This window comes from Melozone crissalis, unplaced genomic scaffold (assembly GCF_028551555.1).
Source record: "Melozone crissalis strain CALT ecotype California unplaced genomic scaffold, PUWL_Pcris_2 ptg000052l_1, whole genome shotgun sequence".
NCBI lineage: Eukaryota > Metazoa > Chordata > Aves > Passeriformes > Passerellidae > Melozone > Melozone crissalis.
The window spans coordinates 454869-477933 of record NW_026535830.1 but is presented as its reverse complement, the minus strand read 5'-3'; the positions used below and the strand labels follow the sequence as shown (position 1 = coordinate 477933).

The following is a 23065-nucleotide window of genomic DNA, read 5'->3' as shown; positions in this document are numbered from 1 at the left end:
GACTTATACACGAGGTTCCTCCTGCACTGGGCAAGGGCTAGGGCTGCTCTGACGCTCAGGCCTTCCATGCACCAAGGCAACCTTCTGATGTCACTACAACGAGGTGGCAACCATGCCCCGACAAGACAAAGCAAACGCTCTGTGTTGGTCTGTGAACTTATGCCAAGCAATAACCAATCTTCCCTACAGCAAACGCAAAAGAGCCTGGGAAGTTCTCCTGCATCACAAAGCAGCAAAAATTCTCCTTGTGGGCCAAAGCCTGTTGTTCACGGGATCTAAGAGGAACTCCGAGAATGACCTCAGCTGTGGCCACGGCGCTGCCCAGCACGGGGCCACACTCACTGCCCTGCTCCTGCTGCCCCACTGCTGCTGGCTCAGGCCACCATGCCCTTGGCCTTCTTGGCCACCTGGCCACACACTGCCTCATCTTCAGCCGCTCAAGGCCACCACCCCTGGCTCCTTTTGGCCCACACAGCTCTCCAGGTACAAAGTTGCCTGTTTGACTTCAAATACAGCATCCACCTTTTCAAGATGGCCTTCTTCTTCCACAACAGCATCTTCTAAGGAGATGGCACTAAATTGACAGGAATAGAATTCTCAGTCTCTCTGACTAAATTGAACTGGGCTAATTCTACTCTCTGGGATGTTGCTCTTAGTTCAGTGTTCTCCTCTGGCTGCTGTCAGCAAGTGACATTTTCTCTGCAAAACTGAGTTTGTAGTTCTTCAGGACTCTGAGAGGGAAACTAGGAACTATCCACTTATGCCTTTGTTACCTTTGTTGAAGGCATCAAAATGGATTTTCTTTCGGTCTCCCTAGCCGGTCCTCTACTGCTACTGGCCAAGGTGACAGCTAGCTCTAGAATTCTTAAACACCAGGAACATGAAATATCCCTTTCTCACTCAGCTCAGGATCAGTACCGCTGAATACATGCCTGAGGTGACCTGTAGCGAGCACGGGAAATGAGTCAGATGCTGTGAGAAAACTGCCTGGGCTGCTGAATCCCACAGAACAAGTAAACCCAAACAGAGCTAATTTCCTGTTTGCCAACTTCCCTCCAGGAGACATGTTTCATTCACACAGCCAGCAAGAGATCAGGACAATGTTCTTGGTTGTGCCTACAATTTGGCCTGTTTTGCCAGTAAATGACTACAAACATAACCAAGAAAATGCAGGTTCTTCTTTAACACTCAATGCTACTGTTCTAGCACAGACATAAAGAGTTTCTAAAATCCTCTCCTTCTGGTACTTTTAAAAAAAATCAGTTGCATGCACCAATTCTTCTAAACTTGCTGGAAACTGTTTCCCAGAAAAGCTTCCCCAAAATCCCTCTGAGCTCTGGCATTTCTGTTGTGAAACAGCACAGCAGCATCTCCATGCTTCTTGAGCAGACACTCAGTGCTTTGGAGTTTGCATTTCATTGCAATGGGAAGATCACTATTTTAGCACTCAGTCAAGGGTCAAGGTAGACAGTCAGATTATTTCAGGAGAAACTGTAGAAGGACAGAATCTTCCCCTGAATTCTGGGAACAACTACCTACTATTCTTCCTAATCACCATACTCATCCTAATCATCGCCAACAACCTATTTGTCCTGTTCATTTTCTGAGAAGGAGTTGGAATCATATCCTTCCTACTAATCAGCTGATGACACGGCCGAGCAGAGGCTGACACCGCCACCCTCCAAGCCGTACTTTACAACCAAATCAGAGACATCGGACTTATCCTTTGCATAGCATGACTAGCCTCCACCACAAACACCTGAGAAATCCAACAACTTCCTCCCCCATCCCAATCTCCTACACGACCCCTACTAGGTCTCATTCTAGCTGCAACCAGAAAATCCGCTCAATTCGGCCTCCAGGCATGACTCCCAGCTGCAGTAGAAGGGCCAACGCCCGTATCCGCCCTACTCCACTCCAGCACAATAGTAGTTGCCGGAATTTTCCTACTTATCCGAACCCACCCTCTATTCAATAATAACCAAACCGCCCTAACCCTGTGCCTCTGCCTAGGAGCTTTATCCTCACTATTTGCAGCCATGTGGGCCCTCACCCAAAACGACATTAAAAAATTCATTGCCTTCTCCAGTTCAAGCCAACTAGGACTAATAATAGTCACAATCGAATTAAACCTACCCGAACTAGCCTTCCTCCACATCTCAACTCACACTTTCTTCAAAGCCATGCTCTTCCTATGCTCAGGCTCCATCATTCACAGCTTAAATGGAGAACAGGACATCTGAAAAATAGGACTCCAAAAAATACTCTCCACAACCACTGCATGCCTTACCATCGGCAAACTCGCCCTAATAGGAACACCATTCCTAGCAGGATTCTACTCAAAAGACCAAATCATTGAAAGCCTAAACACATCCTACTCAAACACTTGAGCCCTACTCCTAACCCTTCTAGCCACATCATTCACCACGGTACACACAATCCGTATAACCGTACTAGTACAGACCGGCTTCGTTTGAGTTCCGCCCTTGACCCCAGTAAGTGAAAACAACCCCGCAGTAACTTCCGCTGTCACTTGCCTTGTGCTGGGAAGCATCCTGGCAGGATTCCTCATCACCTCATTCATCATCCCCACAAAAACCCCTCCAATAACCATGCCACCCTCTATTAAAATAATCTCCCTAATCGTAACAGCCCTAGGCATCGCTTTAGTTCTAGAAATTTCAAAAATAGACCAAACATTCATCCTCACAAAACAAGCCCCCTTCTCAAACTTCTCAACATCCCTAGGATACTTTAACCCCCTAACCCACCGCCTAAGTATAACCAACTTCCTCAAAGGAGGAGAAAACATCACATCCCACCTAATTGACCTCTCCTGATACAAAATACTAGGTCTAGAGGGGCTAGCCAGCCTACAACTAATAGCAACCAAAACTGCCACCACCCTCCACTCAGGCCTAATCAAAGCTTACTTAGGATCATTTGCCTTATCCATTCTCATCATCCTCATATCCACATACAGAAATAACCAATGGCCGTCAACCTTTGTAAAAACCACCAAATCCTCAAAATCATCAACAACGCCCTAATCGACCTCCCAGCACCATCAAACATCTTAACATGATGAAACTCTGGGTATCTAGTAGGCGTTTGCTTAATTACTCAAATCGTCACAGGTCTTCTGCTAGCTATGCACTACACAGCAGATACCAATCTAGCCTTCTCCTCTGTCGCTCACATATGCCTAGACGTACAATTCGGCTGACTCATCCGCAACCTCCACACAAACGGGACCTCCTTCTTCTTCATCTGCATCTACCTACACATCGGCCGAGGACTCTACTACGGCTCATACCTAAACAAAGAAACCTGAAACATTGGAGTCATCCTCCTCCTAACCCTCATTGCAACTGCTTTCGTAGGATACGTCCTACCATGAGGCCAAATATCATTCTGAGGAGCTACAGTAATCACAAACCTATTCTCTGCCATCCCTTACATCGGGCAAACACTAGTCAAGTGAGCCTGAAGCGGGTTCTCTGTTGACAGCCCCGCACTGACCCCATTGTTTGCTCTCCACTTCCTCCTTGCCTTCGTCATCGTAGGCCTTACTCTCGTCCATCTCACCTTCCTCCACGAAACAGGCTCAAACAACCTGCTAGGCATTCCCTCAGACTGTGACAAGATCCCCTTCCACCCATACTACACCATCAAAGACATCCTAGGATTCGTACTAATGCTCTCCCTACTTGTCTCACTAGCCCTATTCTCCCTCAGCCTCCTAGGTGACCCAGAAAACTTCACCCCAGCCAACCCGCTAGTCACCCCTCCTCACATCAAACCCGAGTGATCTTTCCTATTTGCTTACGCCATCCTCCAATCCATCCCAAACAAACTAGGAGGCGTAGTAGCTCTAGCCGTCTCAATCCTCATCCTGTTCCTCATCCCACTACTACATACATCAAAAGTATGATCAATACCCTTCCATCCCCTATCACAAACCCTATTCTGAACCCTAGCCGCCAACGTCCTCATCCTAACCTGAGTAGGCAGCCAGCCAGTAGAACACCCCTTCATCATCATCAGCCAACTAGCCTCATTCACATACTTCACAATCATCCTAGTTCTGTTCCCCCTTGCGGCCACCCTAGAAAACAAGCTGCTTAAACTTTAATTAACTCTAATAGTTTATAAAAACATTGATCTTGTAAGCCAAAGATTGAAGACTGAACCCCTTCTTAGAGTTACCCCACCACCCACCTCAGGAAGAAAGGACTCCAACCCTCTGCTCCAATTCCCAAACCTGGCATTTTTAACTAAACTACTTCCTGACCCTACGGCTAAAGAGCTCAAATCGCCCCCTGAGACAACCCCCGCACAAGCTCCAACACCACAAAAACAAAGTCAACAACAACCCTCACCCCCCAATCAAAAGCAATCCCACCCCCTCTGAATACAACACAGCCACCCCACTGAAATCCAACCGGACCGACAACAAGCCCCCACTATTCACCATCCCCTCGTCCGTCAACAACCCCAACACACCCCCTATAAAAAACCCCACCATCACAACCAACCCCATCCCAAAACCATAACCAACAACACCCCAGCTACTCCAAGCCTCCTGATAAGGATCCGCTGCCAGCGACACTGAATACACAAAGACTACCAACATTCTCCCTAAATAAACCATAACAAGTACCAAAGAAACAAAAGGGACCCCCAAACTCACTAGTCAGCTGCACACCGCAACCGCTGCTACGACCAGCCCCAACACCCCATAGTAAGGAGACAGGTTAGATGCAACCGCCAATCCCCCTAGAACAAAACACAGCCCTAAAAACAAAACAGATTCTATCATAAATTCCCACTTGGCCTCTCTCTGAGATTTATGGCCTGAAAAGCTGTCATTACAAAATTTACTATAAGAACACCTAAATACGTCCTTCATTCCCTCCCCCATCCCCTTACCCCCCCCCCCCCCCCCCGCCCCCCGCCCAGCACATTTTCTTCTTGCTTTCAGGGTATGTATAATAATGCATCTCACTCTCTGCCCCATCAGACAGCTCATGAAATGTAGGATAATCCACATTACACGTCAAGCTCTTCCACCAAAAACCCAAACGGATGGTATTCGGCCGGCCTACCTACCAGGCACATTCTTGCTTCAGGTACCATACAACCCAAGTATTTCTACCCAAGGCCAAGCTGCAAGCGTCACCCAAAGACCCAGGATCCTACCTAATGTACACAACACCCAACTTAGAGAATGAGGAATGTTCCAGTACACCTTTGAATTCCCCTAGTCTACAGGATTCGCCCACCTCCTAGGTAATATTCTCAGCCAACATCCTTCAAGCATTCCCATGCCAGACATGGTTATCTTTTGATCGCGCTTCTCACGAGAACTGAGCTACTCAACGTCATATGTGCTTTAGGTTATTGCCCTCAAGCACATACCTCTCCTGTACTTGCTCTTTTGCACTATTGGTTGTAACTTCAGGATCATAACTTGCTTCATTCCTTCCTCCTTGCCCTTCACAGATACAAGTGGTCGGTTGAATACTCCTCCCTAACTTCATTACCTCGGCATACCGACCTCTTAAACTTGTTTTCTTTTAGTGTCTCTTCAATAAGCCCCTCAAGTGCAGAGCAGGTGTTATCTTCCTCTTGACATGTCCATCACATGACCACCGAGCATATGAATCCCCTAACACCCAGAATGTCATGATCTAACGATAAGGTCGTCGCAAACTTGGCACTGATGCACTTTGACCCCATTCATGGAGGGCGCGCTACCTACCTCTAGACAACAGATAGTGTAATGGCTGCCAGACATATTAATTATTTTATCATTCACTAGGAATTAACATTTAAATTCCATTTTATGAATCTATTTTTCTATCTAGACTTTTTTTTTTCAAATAACTAAGCCACATATCCCTACATTGTCCAAACTACTTACCATCATTACACTTTCAATTAACTTTCCTCTATGTTCCCTACTGTCAAAAAAATTAACCAGCCACCATCATCACTCCCCTAACCACCCCCAAACAAACATAATATTAATCCCAAAGCTAGCCCCTCTCCAAAAACCAAACAAAAACACAGGCCATGATGACAAACCATCAACCAACTATCCACCAAATTGCACGTCCTTGTAGCTTATAGAAAGCATGACACTGAAGATGTCAAGATGGCTGCCACACGCACCCAAGGCCAAAAGACTTAGTCCTAACCTTACTGTTAGTTTTTGCTAGGTATATACATGCAAGTATCCGCGCTCCAGTGTAGATGTCCTGAACACCTCAATCAGGGAGATAGGAGGGGGCATCAGGCTCACCACAACCGTAGCCCAAGATACCTTGCAATTGCCCCACCCCCACGGGTAATCAGCAGTAGTTAATATTATGCAATGAGTGTAAACTTGACTTAGCCATAGCAAATCCAGTGTTGGTAAATCCTGTGCCAGCCACCGCGGTCATACAGGAGACCCAAATTAACTTTAAACCGGCATAAAGAGTGGTCACATGCTATCCAAGTAGCTCAGATTAAAAAGCAACTGAGTTGTCACAAGCCCAAGATGCCAAAAAGGCCTCCCCATCAAAGAAGATTTTAGAACAACGATTAATTGAACTCCACGAAAGCCAGGGCCCAAACTGGGATTAGATACCCCACTATGCCTGGCCCTAAATCTTGATGCTTACACCTACGAAAGCATCCGCCTGATGCTTTAAGCACCAACGCTTAAAACTCTAAGGACTTGGCGGTGCCCCAAAGCCACCTAGAGGAGCCTGTTCTGTAATCGATGATCCACGATATGCCTGACCATTCCTTGCCAAAACAGCCTACATACCGCCGTTTCCAGCCCACCTCCCGTGAAAGCCCAACAGTGAGTTCAATAGCCCTGCCACGCTAACGAGACAGGTCAAGGTATAGCCTATGGAATGGTAGCAATGGGCTACATTTTCTAAGTTAGAACATAGCGGCAAAGGGGTATGAAATAACCCCTGGAAGATGGATTTAGCAGTAGAGTGGGACAATGGAGCCCTCTTTAAGCTGGCCCTGGGGCACATACATACCGCCCGTCACCCTCCTCACAGGCGCCCCCCCCCCCCCATTACCTAATAAGCTATTTAGCCAAAGATGAGGTAAGCTGTAACAAGGTCAGTGTACCAGAAGGTGCACTTAGGCTACCAAGACGTAGCTTAAGCAAAAGCATTGAACTTACACCTGAAAAATGTCTGCTAACACCAGATCGTCTTGATGCCAAACTCGAGCCCAATCAACATGATCTGGAATAACAAAGCTACTCCCCCGCACCCAACTAAAGCATTCACTATTCCCAGTATAGGCGATAGAAAAGACACCATTGGTGCGATAGAGACCACATACCGTAAGGGAAAGATGAAATAATAATGAAAACTAAACTATAAACAGCAAAGATCAACCCTTGTACCTTTTGCATTATGGTCTAGCAAGAAAAATAATGCAAGATGAATTTAAGTTTGCTACCCCGAAACCCAAGCGAGCTACTTACGAGCAGCTATTATTGAGCAAACCCGTCTCTGCGGCAAAAGAGTGGGATGACTTGTCAGTAGAGGTGAAAAGCCAATTGAGCTGGGTGATAGCTAGTTGCCTGTGAAACGAATCTAAGTTCACTCTTAATTCTTCTCCAAGGGAAACCTACAAACCCTAAGGAAGCGAATTAAGGGTCATTTAAAGGAGGTACAGCTCCTTTAAAAAAGAATACAATCTCTACGAGCAGATAAATACTGGTTTTTCCAATTGCATTGTGGGCCCTCATGCAGCCATCAACAAAGAGTGTGTTAAAGCTCTACATTACAAAAATATAAGAACCTATGACTCCCTCCCCATTAACAGGGTGACCTATATTCAAATAGGAGAAATAATGCTACAATGAGTAACCAGGGTCCTCCCTCTACAACGCAAGCTTACATCTGTACGTTATGAACAAGCTGCCAATATATGACAAATCAAACAAGCACAGTATTAAATATCTTGTTAACCTGACAGAGGAGCGTCCATTAAGAAAGATTAAAACCTGTAAAAGGAACTAGGCAAACCCGTCAAGGCCTGACTGTTTACCAAAAGCATAGCCTTCAGCAAATCCAAAACAAGTTTTGAAGGTGATGCCTGCCCGGTGACTCACGTTCAACGGCCGCGGTATCCTAACCGTGCAAAGGTAGTGGAATCAGTTGTCCCATAAATCGAGACTAGTATGATTGGCTAAACGAGGTCTTAACTGTCTCTTACCGGCAATCGGTGAAATTGTTCTCCCTGTACAAAAGCAGGGATAAACCTGTAAGACAAGAAGACCCTGTGGAACTTCAAAACCAGCAACCACCTTAAAACACATACTCACCTACTGGGTTCACTGACACATAAGCTTCTGGTCTGCGTTTTTTGGTTGGGGTGACCTTGGAGCTAAACAAAACCTCCAAAAATCAGACCACGCCTCTAGATTAAGAGCAACCCCTCAACGTGCTAATAGCATCCAGACCCAATACAATTGATCAATGGACCAAGCTACCCCGGGGATAACAGCGCAATGTCCTCTGAGAGTCTGTATCAACGAGGAGGTTTACGACCTCGATGTTGGATCAGGACATCGTAGTGGTGCAGTCACTACTAAGGGTTTGTTTGTTCAACGATTAACAGTCCTACATGATCTGAGTTCTGGAGCAATCCAGGTCGGTTTCTATCTATGAGAACTCTTCCCAGTATGAAAGGATAGGAAAAGTGAGGCCAATACCAGAAGCAAGCCTTCGCCTTAAGTAATGAAAACAACTAAATTACAAAAGGCTATCAAACCACACCACGTCAAGAAAAGGACCAGCTAGCGTGGCAGAGCTCGGAAAATGCAAAAGACTTCAGTCCTTTAACTCAGAGGTTCCAATCCTCTCCCTAGCTTAATCCAAACCACCCTCAATGACCAACTACCCCCTCATTATTAACCTCATCATAGCCCGTTCCTATGCCCTCCCAATCTTAATCACAGTAGCCTTCCTTACACTAGCAGAGCGCAAAATCCTAAGCTACATTACAATAGTAGTCCTAGTCCAACTATTCAGCCTTCCCTGAAGGTCTGCCAGTCTGCATTTTCAAAGATGTCTTGCTTGCCCCAGCAAACTGAGGAAATGACAGACTCTGCTGCCACAGACTCTCCCATGGAGCCATCAGAAGCCCTGCAGGTTCCCTTGCAAATGCTGCCCCTGTGGCTACAGACACCCACTTTTAAGATGAACGCCTTGACAGGAGCTTTAGCAAAACAGTGGTATCCTAATGCTCTTTCTGTTTCAAAACCAGAAACTCAGTCACTAAGAAAGAGAAGGAAGACATACAAAAGCCAGGTTAGGATACACCCTAACCTAAGCAGAGAGGAAACATCTACTTGCGTGTGAAATGTGCTACAAAATAGGCACCATAGGTAATTCCATAGGCAGCGAAAAGCAAAGGAGCAATTCCCTCAATCATTTTAACGCTGTCCTGCAAGTTTGCAGGCTGTGCTCACACACTGGAAAAAGCAAGGCTCCTGTCAGTGTGCAACAGCCCACTGACGATTGCCACAATCAGGAGGATTCTCCTGAACTGAGCAAGTGCTAGGACTGCTCTGACACTCAGGCCTTCCGTGCACCAGGGTAACCTTCTGATGTCACTACGACAAGGTGGCAACCATGCCCTGACATCACAAAGCAAACGCTCCATGTTGGTCTGTAAATTTATGCCAAGCAATAACCAACCTTCCCTACAGGAAACTGAAAATAGCCTGGGAAGTTCTCCTCTGTCACAAAGCAGCACAAATTCCCCTTGCGGGCCAAACCCTGTCTTTCAAGGGATCCAGCAGGAACTCCAGGAGTGCACAAAGCACCTACAGCCTGTACCCCAACTGAGCACTCAGATGGCACCCAAGCAAAGGAAACGAGACCAAGAAAATGGCCCAAAGCATTGCCCATCTGAGAAATTACCCTTCTTTTAACTTTTTAAAGATTTATTAAACCTTAAGAAAAGGCTGTATAAGGAAAGGTTGAAGCACTGGGAAGTCTCCATGATTAGCAGCCACATGCTCATCTACAAAAGGGATGCTCTGCTTTTCATACCCTTAGCCCCTCCCAATGTTTTTTCAGTCAACTCTTTCTCTGCGGTCCAGTGGTGGAGATTACTTTCTTGCATCTTGATGGGAGGTCAGGGGTTGTTACACCCCGCCTGCTGGTCACAAGCCAGCCCTCCGCAAATGCCCTGACTACCAAGGCTATTACAAGGGGGATAAGAAAGAGGACTATGAGAGGACATATTACAATAACAGCACTTTACATTTGAACAGAATATCTATCCACATAATATCTATCTCCTAATTGTGAGAGCCAACTATTACATTACTCACCTATAATGCACAGAAGCAAGAAAGAAGGCACTGGGTTGGCATAACAGCTGAAATCATTGCTAACAAATCTCCCCACATACTTGCACCTTTATTGGACAGGGCCAGGACTCCTGTGGATGTACATCTCTGCCTTTCTACCCCTTTGGAAGCAGTCAAACTGGCAACTTGTGGGGAAACCAAGGGCTTTGTGGGGGCTGCATTGCTCTGCACACACCCAGGCCACCCGTGGCACAGAGCTTTGGTGCCTAAAAAGATCAACCAGAGGAAAACAGCTGGAGAAGGTTTCATTTGGACCTTTCTTCCCTGCTAACAGAAGTTGTCAAAATGAAAGTGACCAAGCAGGCCTGATCCCTGCTGCCAGCTCAGGGTTAGAAAGGAGGCATTACTTGATTTCATTGCTGGGTGCACAGGGAGTAACTTCCCTAAGTCATGCACACCCAGCAATCTCACCTAGTAGTTTGTATCCATGGAACTAAGACATATTCAATACTTTGCTGAAATTTACAGGCTAAGCATTACTTCCAATTTATTGACATATTTCAATCACTTCTCAGAATTTATTGACATCAGAGTAGGAGTGTCCTGTAGATCCCTGCTGGTCATTGTCACAGGTTCAGGTGACCCATGCACAAAATAACCCAGGACAAAACTGGGCTTGCAAAGAAAATTCATTCTATTACTTGCAGTAGCATATAATACATACTGACCTCTGGATTCCCAAAAATCCACTGAACAGGAGAAGGAGTTGGAGCTTGGTGCTCAGCAGCAGGGGCAGGTAGGCAGTGCACTTGCAGGACATCCCCTTGATCAAAAGGCTGTGCATCTCGTCCTTCTCAACCCTCCAGCCCAGAACTAGGCCTTGTATCTCCTGCTCAGGAGTGGAATTTTCCCAGTTACAGCATCAGCTCACACATGCCTGGCTGTGAGATGATGGCTCAGGATGACTCCATGACTCCCTGCCACCAAGGGCTCCATTGTGCATTGCTCTCCTTTCAAAGCTTGACTGCCCACCCATTGACCAATCCATTGTTTCTCTTTCAAGGCTCAAGGTCCCACCTTTTAATCTTGTCAACCTGCTCAAACATGGATCAAATATGGCAGGGCCTGGGACACGACTCCAGTTCCTGACACAGTCATTTAGGAAATATTCCCATTCCTCAAATTCTCCTTTGGTGGTCAAGAGCCTCCTAAAACCACTTTCTTCGCCTTGAATGCATTCCAGCTACCTTCTTAGCAGGACCACTCTCCTTATTCTCCAGGCCAAGATAGCCACTTGCACACAGTAAGCACTGCAGTGGGGGAATACATGGTTCAGCACTCCTGTTAAAGCTAAAGGAATTGATAAGACTATGCCCTGTTTGTTGGACCTAATGCCTCTCCATCCTATTCTGGGAATCAAACACAAGTGTTTCATCAATACACCCTGCAAGTGCTCTTGCTGAGTGAAGCTGCATTGATGTCACAATAAAGCAGCTGGGACTCAGTTTCTTCATGCAGGGAAAGCCAGTTCTTTAGTCACATAACTCATTTTTATACTGTTTTCACAGACCTCGTGTTCAACTCCAACTGGCTGGTAGTTTCCTTGCCACACAATTTATTACTTAGAAGGTGTATTAGTGTGTACATGCTAAGACTCACACTTTCTAAGACTCACTCTTACTCAGGTGATAACATTTTTCTTTCGTGGACGCTCATGGGACAGGTTTCTTGTTTATTATAGATGCAAACAGTTTTCTCAGCACAATAGCTTGTTGTGCTAACTGCACTCATGACTATTCCCATGGGAAGTTAGCTGGTTGCATGTAGAAGATGCAACAGGACAGCTGGGAATTTACCATAGTGTGGTAAATAGGTATGATTCGTGCTGATAAAAATTGAAACAAGAATCAATATTGATACAGTAAATAATATTTGGAAATATTAAAACAGTAAAAAGTTGTAATGCCAAAGAAAAAGGGAGAGGAGGGGCTCTACCTCCCCCCCCCTCCCGGCAGATGTTCAGGAACAGGAGGAAAGCAAGAGATAATGGTTGCTAAAAACTAACAAAGAAGGGACGCTCTGGTTGTGTCCCAGGAAAATGCTAGTTATAAGGGATTTTTTGCCTTGATGCCTAAATGCAGTAATTTTGTTTTGGCTTACATTGTATTGGCTTGGTGGGCATGTGTAACGCAAAGGTGAGTTAAAGGACAAAGAGGAAGACTACAAAATCTTCCTCAGATGACCCCCAAAGACTTGTGCGACCACCAAACCGAGTGGTGGCACATGCGCGGTAAAGATGATAATGAGGGCGAAGTGTGCTGAATCGAAAATGGGAGGAGATGGCATTGACAGATGGCATAGAAGGAAGAATCTTCACTTGGCAAGCTCGTACATGATTTGGCAAGGGTCCCAGAGCCCTGCACTCCACACCCCGTGGTTATCTTTTTCTTATGTGCTATTATTGGAACCAAATTCTCCCTTATTTTAATCAAATTATATTGTAACCAATTTTATATTTTTTTATTTTAAATAATAAATTAAAATTGCTACTACTTTTAATATTGTTTGGGGTTTTTTTATGATGGGATAACTGGGCAAACATACCAATAGGAAGGCCTGATTTTATAAGGCCTTTCTTTTCTACTAACCCTACCTGTGTGCAACACATTATGACTTTCTTTCAGAAATTAATGAAGAAAACACAAATTGCCTACTAAAACCCTTCTGCCCCCTGCCAAATCAGTTCACTCTTCAAGCCCATGCCTCAGGCAAATCCCTGATGTGCCTCTCTCCCAGCAGCTGAGAGTTGCATTGCACAGCGCTTGCTGTGTGCCAGAGAGCACAAAGCAGGCTGGCCTGTTGGGCCTGCATATTTCTGCCAAATACTCTGCATCTCACACCTTTGCTCTGGCTCAGTGCAGAACTGCAGGGTTGCAGGCGCTTCCTCCCAGAGCTGCGTGAGGCGCTGGCTCCTGCAGATGGGCCCTGCCAAGCTGTCCCTGCCTCACGCTGGCCTCGCTTCCCCTGGCACAAGTGCCGGGCCTGAAGGAGGCTGCCCTGTGCTCCAGCCTGCCGAGCAGCCCGGCTCCCTGCCCCAGTGCCCAGAGTGCTGCAGGCACTGCTGACCTTTGCCAGGAGTTGCAGGGCAGCCGGCAGAAGAGGAGGAATCCTCAGCCAGCCCAGCGGCCCATGGCTGCCCTTGGCCTTTCTCTGTTCCTGGGCACACTGCAGATGGCCAATGCCTCCAGGCTGGGCTGTGCCCAGCACGGCTGCTCTTCCCCTCGGCAGCAGCCAGCTACCACCTGGGCTCTGAGGGTGGATGATATGCCCGCTCCCAGGAAGAGGCACCCAGGGCCTTGCTGCTGCCTCTTGCAGCTCCAAGGGCCTCCTTCCAGCCTGCCTCTGCCGAGGCTCAGGCTGCTCCGGCCTCTGCCGGGGCTCTGCTGGACCTCCAGCCCGGGCAAGGCCGGGCCCGCTCTCACCTCACAGGCGCTGACAGCTCTGCACCACAGGAGACCTTCCCGAGCACCCTCTCTGATCTGTCTGCTTTCTCACTTGAGCAAGGCTCTCCTGCAGCCAAAGAGATTATTGCATTTAGGGATCTAAGTCCAAGTGGCAGGAGCCCAAATGCTCTCCAGTCCCAGCTGAAGGCCTGCATCTGCATAAGATGTTTGGGCTGCCCCATTCTTCCTTTGCTTTTGCCTGCAAATGCCATTGTCCTTTCTGCCTCAAATAGAAGTACCAAAGATGGCCAGAAACTGACCAGTGGGCCATATTCCAAAGGCAGTCTGGTCTGGAGAGGATGAATGAAGAAGATCCTTCCCCACTTTGACACCACACGAAAGACACCGTTTCACTTTCCACCTTTAAGAAACAACAGACAATTCAGAAGGAATTCTTGAATTTATTTGCAGAGTCAGAAGGAAGGGGATCTTCAAGGGGAGTTGTGGTTTCAGAAACTGTATTGATTTTCAATTCAACTCTGCAGTCCTATTAGACAATCATAATCTAACCCTAACCCTTACCTTAATCCTAATCCTTGTCCTTATCCTTATGCTTATCCTTTTGCTTATGCTTATCCTTATGCTTATCCTTTTGCTTATGCTTATGCTTATCCTTATCCTTATCCTTATCCTTATCCTTATCCTTATCCATATGCTTATCCTTATGCCTATGCTTATGCTTATGCCTATGCTTATCCTTATCTTTATCCTTATCCTTATCCTTATCCTTATCCTTATCCTTATCCTTATCCTTATGCTTATGCTTATGCTTATGCTTATCCTTATCCTTATCCGTATCCTTATCCTTATCCTTACTCTTATCCTAATCCTTAATCTAATCCTAATCCTAATCCTAGTCCTAACCTACAATCCTACTCTAAACCTGTTAAGGAATAAATAAATGGTCCTGATGTGATTGTCACATTTTTGTCTCCTTCCTCTTCACTGAAACAATCAGTGGCACCAGGCTGGACGCAGGCTCAGCATATCTTACAAATGGATGCTGCCCAAAGGGAAAAAAACCAAATCAACAAAAACCAATGAACCATGACTTTCCAAGCTCAGTGCTTCACAGGATTCCTCCTGCCCCTAGAAGGATGCAGGAAGAGGAACAATGGGACCATCTACACCTCCACCTTTATGTGCAGGATTTTGCCATCACAGGCAAACATGGCCCAGAATCCCACTCATCCATTTATACTGGTGTCTTCATCTTGCTGAGATTTTAGCCCTGCCAGTGCTCTAGAAATGGTGCTTTCAGTCCTTGGAGTTTCTTCTTTTCAGGAAACTCCAAAGCCTCTCATTGGTCCCTCTCTTTGTAAGACAGGCACTGTGCTGATTTCTGCAGGGAGACAGAGCAGTGTCTACCTTTCCATGCCCCGCCCTTCGTGTGCTGGTTGGCACCTTCCTTCCCTGCACGGCCAGCCCAGGGGCACTGGGTCCTGCAGTTCCCACTGTGCCACACAACCTGGCAGTAACCCTGGCACAGTTCCCGTCTGCTTGAGGGTGCCAGGCAGCAGATGGGGCTGGGACAAGTCCCTCCTGGCTGTCCCTGTTTGTGTGGCAGAAACCTCTGAGGGTGGGCTGGGGGGCACAAACCAGGGCCCCTCAGAGGCTCAGAGTGAGCCCCCACAGCCCCTCCTGCCCACAGCCAAATCTTGGACTGCTCAGCTGGGACTGGTTTCCTTGGGTTCCTGCACCTCCATTTCATGTCTCTGTACCCTGCATTGCTCTACTTCAATTCTTTTGCCATTAGGTAAAACTGAACACAGCACCAAATTAAAAAACTAAGAGGGTGACAGAAACGAAAAACAGAGCACCTCTCCTCTCAGGAGATGTAGAGAGAGGTGGAGTTATTCAGCTTTGTGAAGAACAGGCCCCAGGGAGACTTTATTGCCACTTTCCAAGACTTCAGAGTGGCTTTGAAGAAAGCGGGGGACATCTTTTTTAACTAGGCCAGTTACAATAGGATGTGGGTGAATATTTTAAAACATAATGGGGATGAAGTCAGAGTAGGTCTAAGGAAGAACTTGTTTACTCGGAGCATGGTGCCACCTTGGCACAGGTTGCCCCAAGAGCTTGTAGGTGCCCCATCCCTCCAACCATTCCAAGTCAGGTGGCAGAGGGCTCTGAGCAACCTGATCTCTTCGAAGATGTCCCTGCTCATTGCAGGACCCTTGGACCAGAGGACCTTTACAGGGCCTGCCAGCCCAGCCCAGTCTAGGATTCCTCACCATTTTCATTTGAAGAGCACCAAGAGTGGAAGTGAGGAAGAAGAGGGCTCATCTGATGCCTTGGACTTGAGTGGAGGAGGAGCCCATCCCTCAGAGCCTGTTTCACCTGCAGCCCCTTCACATTTTACCTGCAGGAGCTCCTTGGCAGACCAGCGCTGCTCCTCGTCTCTCTGCAGGCAGCAGCTCAGGAAGTCACGCAGCAAAGCTGAGAGGAGCTTGGGATGCTGCAGTTTTGGGGTCCCTACTTTGGCTATCAGGCGTCGAGCCTGGAGAAAAAAAACCCATGAGGCTCCAGCTGCTGCTTTCACATCTCTAAGGCTCTCCCAGTTCCCTTTGTTTACCCTCTTGTTCTTCAGTGGCAGTTATTGCCCTGGCAGAGACCCAGAGATGACTTTCCTTTACCAACCAGAAACCCAAACCCCGATGCAGCCACAGCTTTTCCACCATCCCGCAGATCTTGCCTTGGCAGCTGATTTCATTGACTGACCTAGTTAGTGGGAACTACATCAGCAAAAGCACGTTTGCTTCTCTGAGGATTCATACCAGCTTGAGAGGCTTTATGGAAGAGGGACTTTGCTATACTAACTAAATTCAAGGGTTAGTACATGAAAGGCATCTCTGCACTGCTTGTTGGTCCTTTCAGCACACACAAAACTCATCAAGCTTTTTGTGCTGTTCTTGAAAACAATGGGAATTGGAAGAAAAGAAAGAAAATCCATCAGGTAATCCCCAGGAAGGAAATAAAGATTTACAACCTCATCTTCAACACAGCCACATTAAGACGCCTGCAGCGGTGTATTGGGATGGAAATGCCTGCTTGGGCACACAGGTGCCACCTGCAGCTCTGTCTCTCAGCAGTCTGAAAATTGCAGCTTCCCATTTTGCAGCAAAAGAAAAATTGTCATGGTCAGAAGAAGGAGAGGTGCCATCCCTATGGTCACCCTCTGCTCATTTGGCTACTCAAGTCAATGCATTAGTGGTAGGCCCATCCCAGAAAGTGCCAGGAAACAAACGGGAGGTTTTGGCAGGCTCTCCACATCACCAGGCTCTGGCTTGGTGACACAGAGAACATGCCTTGGGCTGTGAAAGAAACACGGTCACTAATTGCAGAGCAGCAGCACTGCACAAGAAGCAGAAGAGACTCAGTGGCCTTTACACACTCATGCCCAGGTTGCAAGCATGTTTCCCAGTGAGAAGAAACTGCCCACTGGGTTAGGTTCCTCTCTAAAGACCACAGTTTTAGAAACTTTGTTGGGTTTGGGTTTCCTCCCTTCATTTATGGAAAGATAATAGAAGTTCTAAGATGCTTGTTTCCTTTTTCTGGGGCCATCTCCACAGACAAAAGAACTGGAACCACTTATAACCCAAAGGAAAGTGTTTCCTGAGAATGGAGTTTGTTTGCATGTGGTAAGGCTTGAGTTCCCCCAGTGATGTATCCAAATCTACAGCAGATGCTGATGTGTTGCAGGGACATTTTTAGAGGGGACCTTGGTGGAAGTAGTTCCAGCAGATGGCAATGGGATTTTTCCCAATGGCACGCAGGGCATGGGAGAGGTGAGAAAGACAGTGGGATCAGTGAGTATTTGCTGCTTACCGAGGCATGACTTTGGTCCCAGTAAGGAGGTTCTTTTTCTAACATTTCAATCCCCACAATTCCAAAAGACCATATGTCCACTTTGGGGCCGTATGGTTGACCTGTCGCCACTTCAGGCGCCATCCACCAAGGAGTCCCGGCTACCGAGCACGGTCTGCTCTGCTCAGAGTTGAGCTGAGTAGAGAGGCCAAAATCAGCTGAGGAGAAAGCAAAATACTGGTTTGATTTGAATTCTGTGCAATTAGGAAAGCAAGCAAAAGAATTCCCCAGTAGAGGTTTGAAAATGTGCTGTTGAATCTCCTAGCAATGGCAACTTAAAAAATCCCCCGATTTTTTACACTGTTTCCAGCAGTGGCTTTTGTTCTTTGGAAACTTTAGACTTGTAGCTCCCTCTTCCTGGACACACACAGGACAACAACACTCTTGAGTGCTTGTTCCTTGTCCTATCTCTGTGCACGTGGCAACTGCACCCTCAGCTCACAGCGGGTGTCCCTGCGCTGCCACCAGCACCAGTTTTGGGGAGCTGGCTGTCACTCCAAGCAGCCCCACACCCACATCCCTGGAACGATGCACCTGAACAAGAATCTACTGACTCAGCTTGACAGAGCCATCGGTTCTGAGAAGGATGTTGTCACTCTTCACATCTCGATGGATCACATTGTTTGAATGAAGAAAATCCAGTCCTTGCAGGCACTGAGAGAGGAAACAGAAAGAGGAGGGCAAAAATGAGCGATGTGATTTCATCACACGAGAAAGAAACAAAGAGTCGAAAAGATTCCCTCTCCAGGGGAATGGGGAGTAATGGCAGAACACAGTGCCACTGAGACGAAGAGCTTGCTGCTCCAACACTTGCAGAGCAGGACCTTTCTGAGGAAAGGCATGTCAGCTTTGGAAAGAGCAACAGCACCTGCTCTTATAGACTGTTCCCTGCAAACCAGCCAGGATGACTCCTGCTGCAGTGGATGTGCTCAGCAGCAAAGAGCATTTTGGCTGCACTCCTGTCCTTCTTAGCTGAGGACTGAGAGAATCGAGCCTCTCTTTTTTCTTTGCTCTTTGTTTCAAATCCTGCCACCAGCACCTTTGCTTTTACAGGCAAGGAATGCAGTGAAGACAGAAAAAAGTTTAGCGAGGCAAGATGGGGAACAGCAAATACAAGAGGCGGAGCGAGAGTACAACAGCAGGAGATAAGAGTACTGGCACTGAGTACAGTGAGTGCAAGGCCACTGGCAGGCCTTTCACTTGAGATGCTTTTACTTGCCCATAGCATACCAGCCGCACAGAAACAAAGCTTGGCACATGAAATCACTCCTGTTCTGAGCCCCTGTTCCCAGACAATCCTGCCCGAGCCCTCAGAAGCACAGACGGGATTGCTGACCTCCCGACTGATGGCTGCAATGTGGTCTTCAGACAGGAAGGTCTTGAGGATGACATCACTCAGGGCACCTCCATCCATGTACTCCATTACCAGCCAGAGTTCCTCACCCAGAAGGTAGCTGAAAGAAGGAAACAAGGCCGGGGAGATAAACATGCATGGCTACCTTGATGTTTTGCTTCTGGGTTTTTTGTTTCCAGGTGCCTTTGTAACTAGGACAGAATCAAAGGAATAGACAATCTGCAGTCTATGCAGTCTGGAGGAGAAAGGCACAGCAGTGAAAAAGGAGATGTCTTAGAGATATCTTAGATGGCCAGCAGGTGAAAAATGCAGTTTAATAACAGCCCAGGTAAAAACCTGTCAGGCATGGTGTTTCTGGAAATAAGTACTTAGTCTTCCTGGCATGCACAGCAATGACAAAGAGGGGCAACGATCTAAGAGAAATCCACTTTAGGATGGTTCATCAGCATTTAAGAAACTTTAAAAAATCAATCCCGAAAAAATGTGGACGCAATGTACTCTGAGGGTGTTGACTTAGTAAGATACAGCTGATCCTGGTTTCAATAATTTTGGAATAATTTTCAAATGACAAGTGGCAGGGAAAACTCATGCAGACGAGATGCACTCTCTTCTCATCCATTGGAGATGAGTAGAGAAATATGAATAAATAGAAATTAACAGCTCTACTTTCTGCCACTGACCAAAGTGGGTTTTTAACCTCTCATGTTTGCTGTATGTAAATGCCCATTGATGGGATAAGACCATGGCCTCTCACCTGTCTAAATAATTCACAACACTGGGGCTCCTACACTTCTTCATGATCATGATTTCATTAACAGTTAGTTCCTTCGTTCTCAGTCCTTGAAGATGTATTTTCTTTATGGCCACCTAAAATGACATTGAAAATCATTAACTGGAGAAGTTGGTGGCAGGAGACAAAAACGCACATGGAGCAAGTGATTTTACAGTGACACAGCTGAGCTGCGCCAAACTGCCTTGTGATTAGGCGCTGTAATAATTAGGAACTGACTTTCCAACAGCCCATTTCTCTGCTCCCTTGGGGGACAGTTACAGGACACGTGGGGCCACTGACGTTTTGCCTTGTCCACTTGGTAACAGCGGTGTCTCAGCTTTCACCCACAAATCACTGACCACACTCTCTGCTGCTTTGTTTGGGATTCAGAAGAAGTAATGCATGCCTTAATACTCTGTGCATACATCTTGGGCTATGGGCATGGCTTAGGGCTTTTAGGGATGCCTTGCAGATCTCTCCCTACGTGCAGTTCCCAAGTGCAGCACTGCAGGTGGCTAAGGAACTACCAGTAGCTTTCAGATGTATTTGCTGGCAGCCAGAAATGAGAATTCAGGACTCTGAAGCTGTAGCCCCAAAGAGCAGTGAGGTGCTCTAAGGCACCACCTTTGTTTTAGCAGTGGTGAGCGAGTGGGCGCGTCCTTCTCTGAAAGGAACCGCTGCCTCCCTGCCTTCCTTCTGGCAGCTGAGGAGGACAAAGTCCCAAATGTATTGTGCAGGCTGGCACCAGTCTGTGCTTCTTGTGCCTTTTCAGCACAGCTCTGCCCAGAGCTCCAGCCACAGCTCACACCAGAGGGGAAAGCCCTCATGTGCAGCAGAGTCTGCGGGGCTTGTTGACATTTACCTCTCCTCCTGTGGCATTGTTGAGTGCTCTGACCACTTGTCCAAAACCCCTAGAAACAAAACAGAAGCAGAGAAAGGAGAAGCTGTTTAGCTCCTAGAGTGAAAGCCAGCCCACACAGGAGATGTCTGCTGGAAGTGTCAAAAACCTGCGGGAGGCAGGAGGGCTCTGCCAGAAGGCAGATGATGCATTTTCCTCTCAAGTGCATGGGCACTGGGCCTGTTCCTGAAGCACTGGGGTTCAACTTCTAAAGGGAGTTTAGTCTTTCCTCTTGGGTTTCACTTTCTAAACTGTGTGGTTCCTATCCTGACCACAGAGTATTTCCTTCTGCAAAGCAGGGGAAAGAAATGTTCTTGGGAACTGTTATCTCACACAGCTTTGATAGAGGCTAGGTTGCTCTTTCAGGCAAGCAAGTTTCTTCTTGTCTCATTAATGGGGCAGTATGATTTTGAGACATACAAAAATGCTAAGGAAATTAACACAGAGCTGTCCCACACTTGAGACACAAGGAGATCTTCCAGGTCCTGTTCCTCTATGCAGGCAAGACCTTGGCAGCATGAAGATGTCACTGACAATACCTTCTAAGCACACTCACAAATTCTGAGCAGCACTGAGAGATGGGGTCATCTATCCCCAGTGTGTGAACATGTTTGCAGCTGGCCTGACTTCACACTGGATAGACATTCCACCAGAAAAACACCTGGGCCATGGCTGTGCAGGAGTAACTGCGGTTGGACTCACCCGCTGCCAATGTGTTCCATTTCGGTGTATATCCTAAAGGGATTTTCCTGGTTCACCATTCTCTCTGAGGGAAACAAAATGCAGGATGGTGACTTTAAAGCAGAGATCCCAGCTTCCAGGAGATACAAAAGGCAGCCCCACTGTCTGGAGCTCTGAGCCCTTTGTAGTCAGCCGGGTAGCAACAACCACAACCACAACAGCAACAGGACAGGCAGCTCTGCAGTGCAGATGGCTGGCACAGAGACTGATTTTGTACAGTCCTTTGAAGAGTTCTCTTGACAGGAAACAAAGCATGGGGAGATGCATTCCCAGGAGAGAAGGACATCTTCCCCACCTTTCAGCAGTTGGCCAAAGGAATTTATTTCCATTTGTAAACCAGAGCAGCTCATGCTATACCTGATCCCGAAGGGGCTTTCAGCATCAGGAGCCTGACCTGTTTATGAGCAGGCTGAGCTCAAAGATGCCCCTCTCCCAGCTAAGGAAGGCTCCAGCCTCTGCAGTCCCTCCAGCCCTCAGGGGCAGGGCAGCTAGCACAACAAGGCTGGCAAAGCCCAAGCATGAGCACTGACAAGCAGTGGGAAGAAGCCACAGCCAGCCTGAGCCCCTTAGAAGCTGTTGCCCCCATTGAGGACACAACAGGATGGGCTTTGAGATCAGCCACACCGAGGGGTGGATCAGCGCCCTTTTTGTCCTAACTGGTGATGGCAGACACAGAATCCACTGGGCTCTGGTCTCAGCCCCACCAGGTCTTGTCTGAGAGCACAGCACTGGCAGCTGTTTCAGGCAAGAAGCAGATTCATTGGGGTTGTGCTGCAGAATCACAAAGGACTTGATGTGTTTTCCTGGAGACTGATCTGAGCAGGGCTTGGGCCAATGGGCAGGATTCTAAGAGTCATGGGAAAGAGTGGGAATCGAGTATGGAAAAGTGCCATGGATCTGAGGAATATACCATGGCTGGGCTGGAGGCTCTCTCCTGAGAAATGTCTGCAGTACAGTTTTATCTGATCATGCCACTTGGATGCGTCTCTTGGACTCATCTTGATAAGCATAAAACTAGAAGATTAAATAAAGGTTGCTGCAAAAGTATTGCGTTTTTCTTTGGAGGCATATGGAAAACATCTCTTGCTCTCTATTTGTCCTGTAACCTGTTGTCCTTCCAAAGTAGTTCTTATTGACAAAAGGATAGCATTCTTGTGAAAATAAACTGCAGATGTAGTAGTGGTAACAGTAGCAGTCATAAAAATGCCATCAGTAAGACATGGGGCAGAAGGGCTCTTTCAGGATGGAGAAAAACCAACTCCACTAAAAAAGCCCCACAAACCATAAACCGAAAAAACCCAAAACACACAAAAACCCGCCACAGGAAAAAAAAAAAGGCCTCCACAAAAAATAAACAACACAAAACATGGCCTCTCTCCCCAAAAAAAAAGTCCCCAACCAAAAAGACAAAACTCCAAAACCAGTCCATTTCTCTGAAGTTTTTTGCTCTGATTACTGGTTCGAAGTCAGGAGTCTCAGGAGAATTTAGGAAAGTAAAAATTCTGTTCAGTTTGACACTAGCACACGAGACATGTCTAGATCATTTCCAAGGTCACAGCCTTCTGCTGATCCCAGAACAATC

At 47.0% G+C, this 23065-nt stretch overlaps 1 protein-coding gene and 2 pseudogenes across 1 annotated transcript in view; 2 read left to right on the top strand and 1 right to left on the bottom strand.

The window, feature by feature from the left end:
• LOC128943636 (zinc finger protein 271-like) overlaps positions 1-23065 on the top strand; it is a 592338-nt gene that overhangs the window by 286265 nt on the left and 283008 nt on the right. The gene's annotated exons all lie outside the window — the stretch shown is intronic.
• LOC128943630 (zinc finger protein 850-like) overlaps positions 1-23065 on the bottom strand; it is a 244742-nt pseudogene that overhangs the window by 55321 nt on the left and 166356 nt on the right.
• LOC128943641 (cytochrome b-like) lies at positions 2993-4135 on the top strand (annotated as a pseudogene).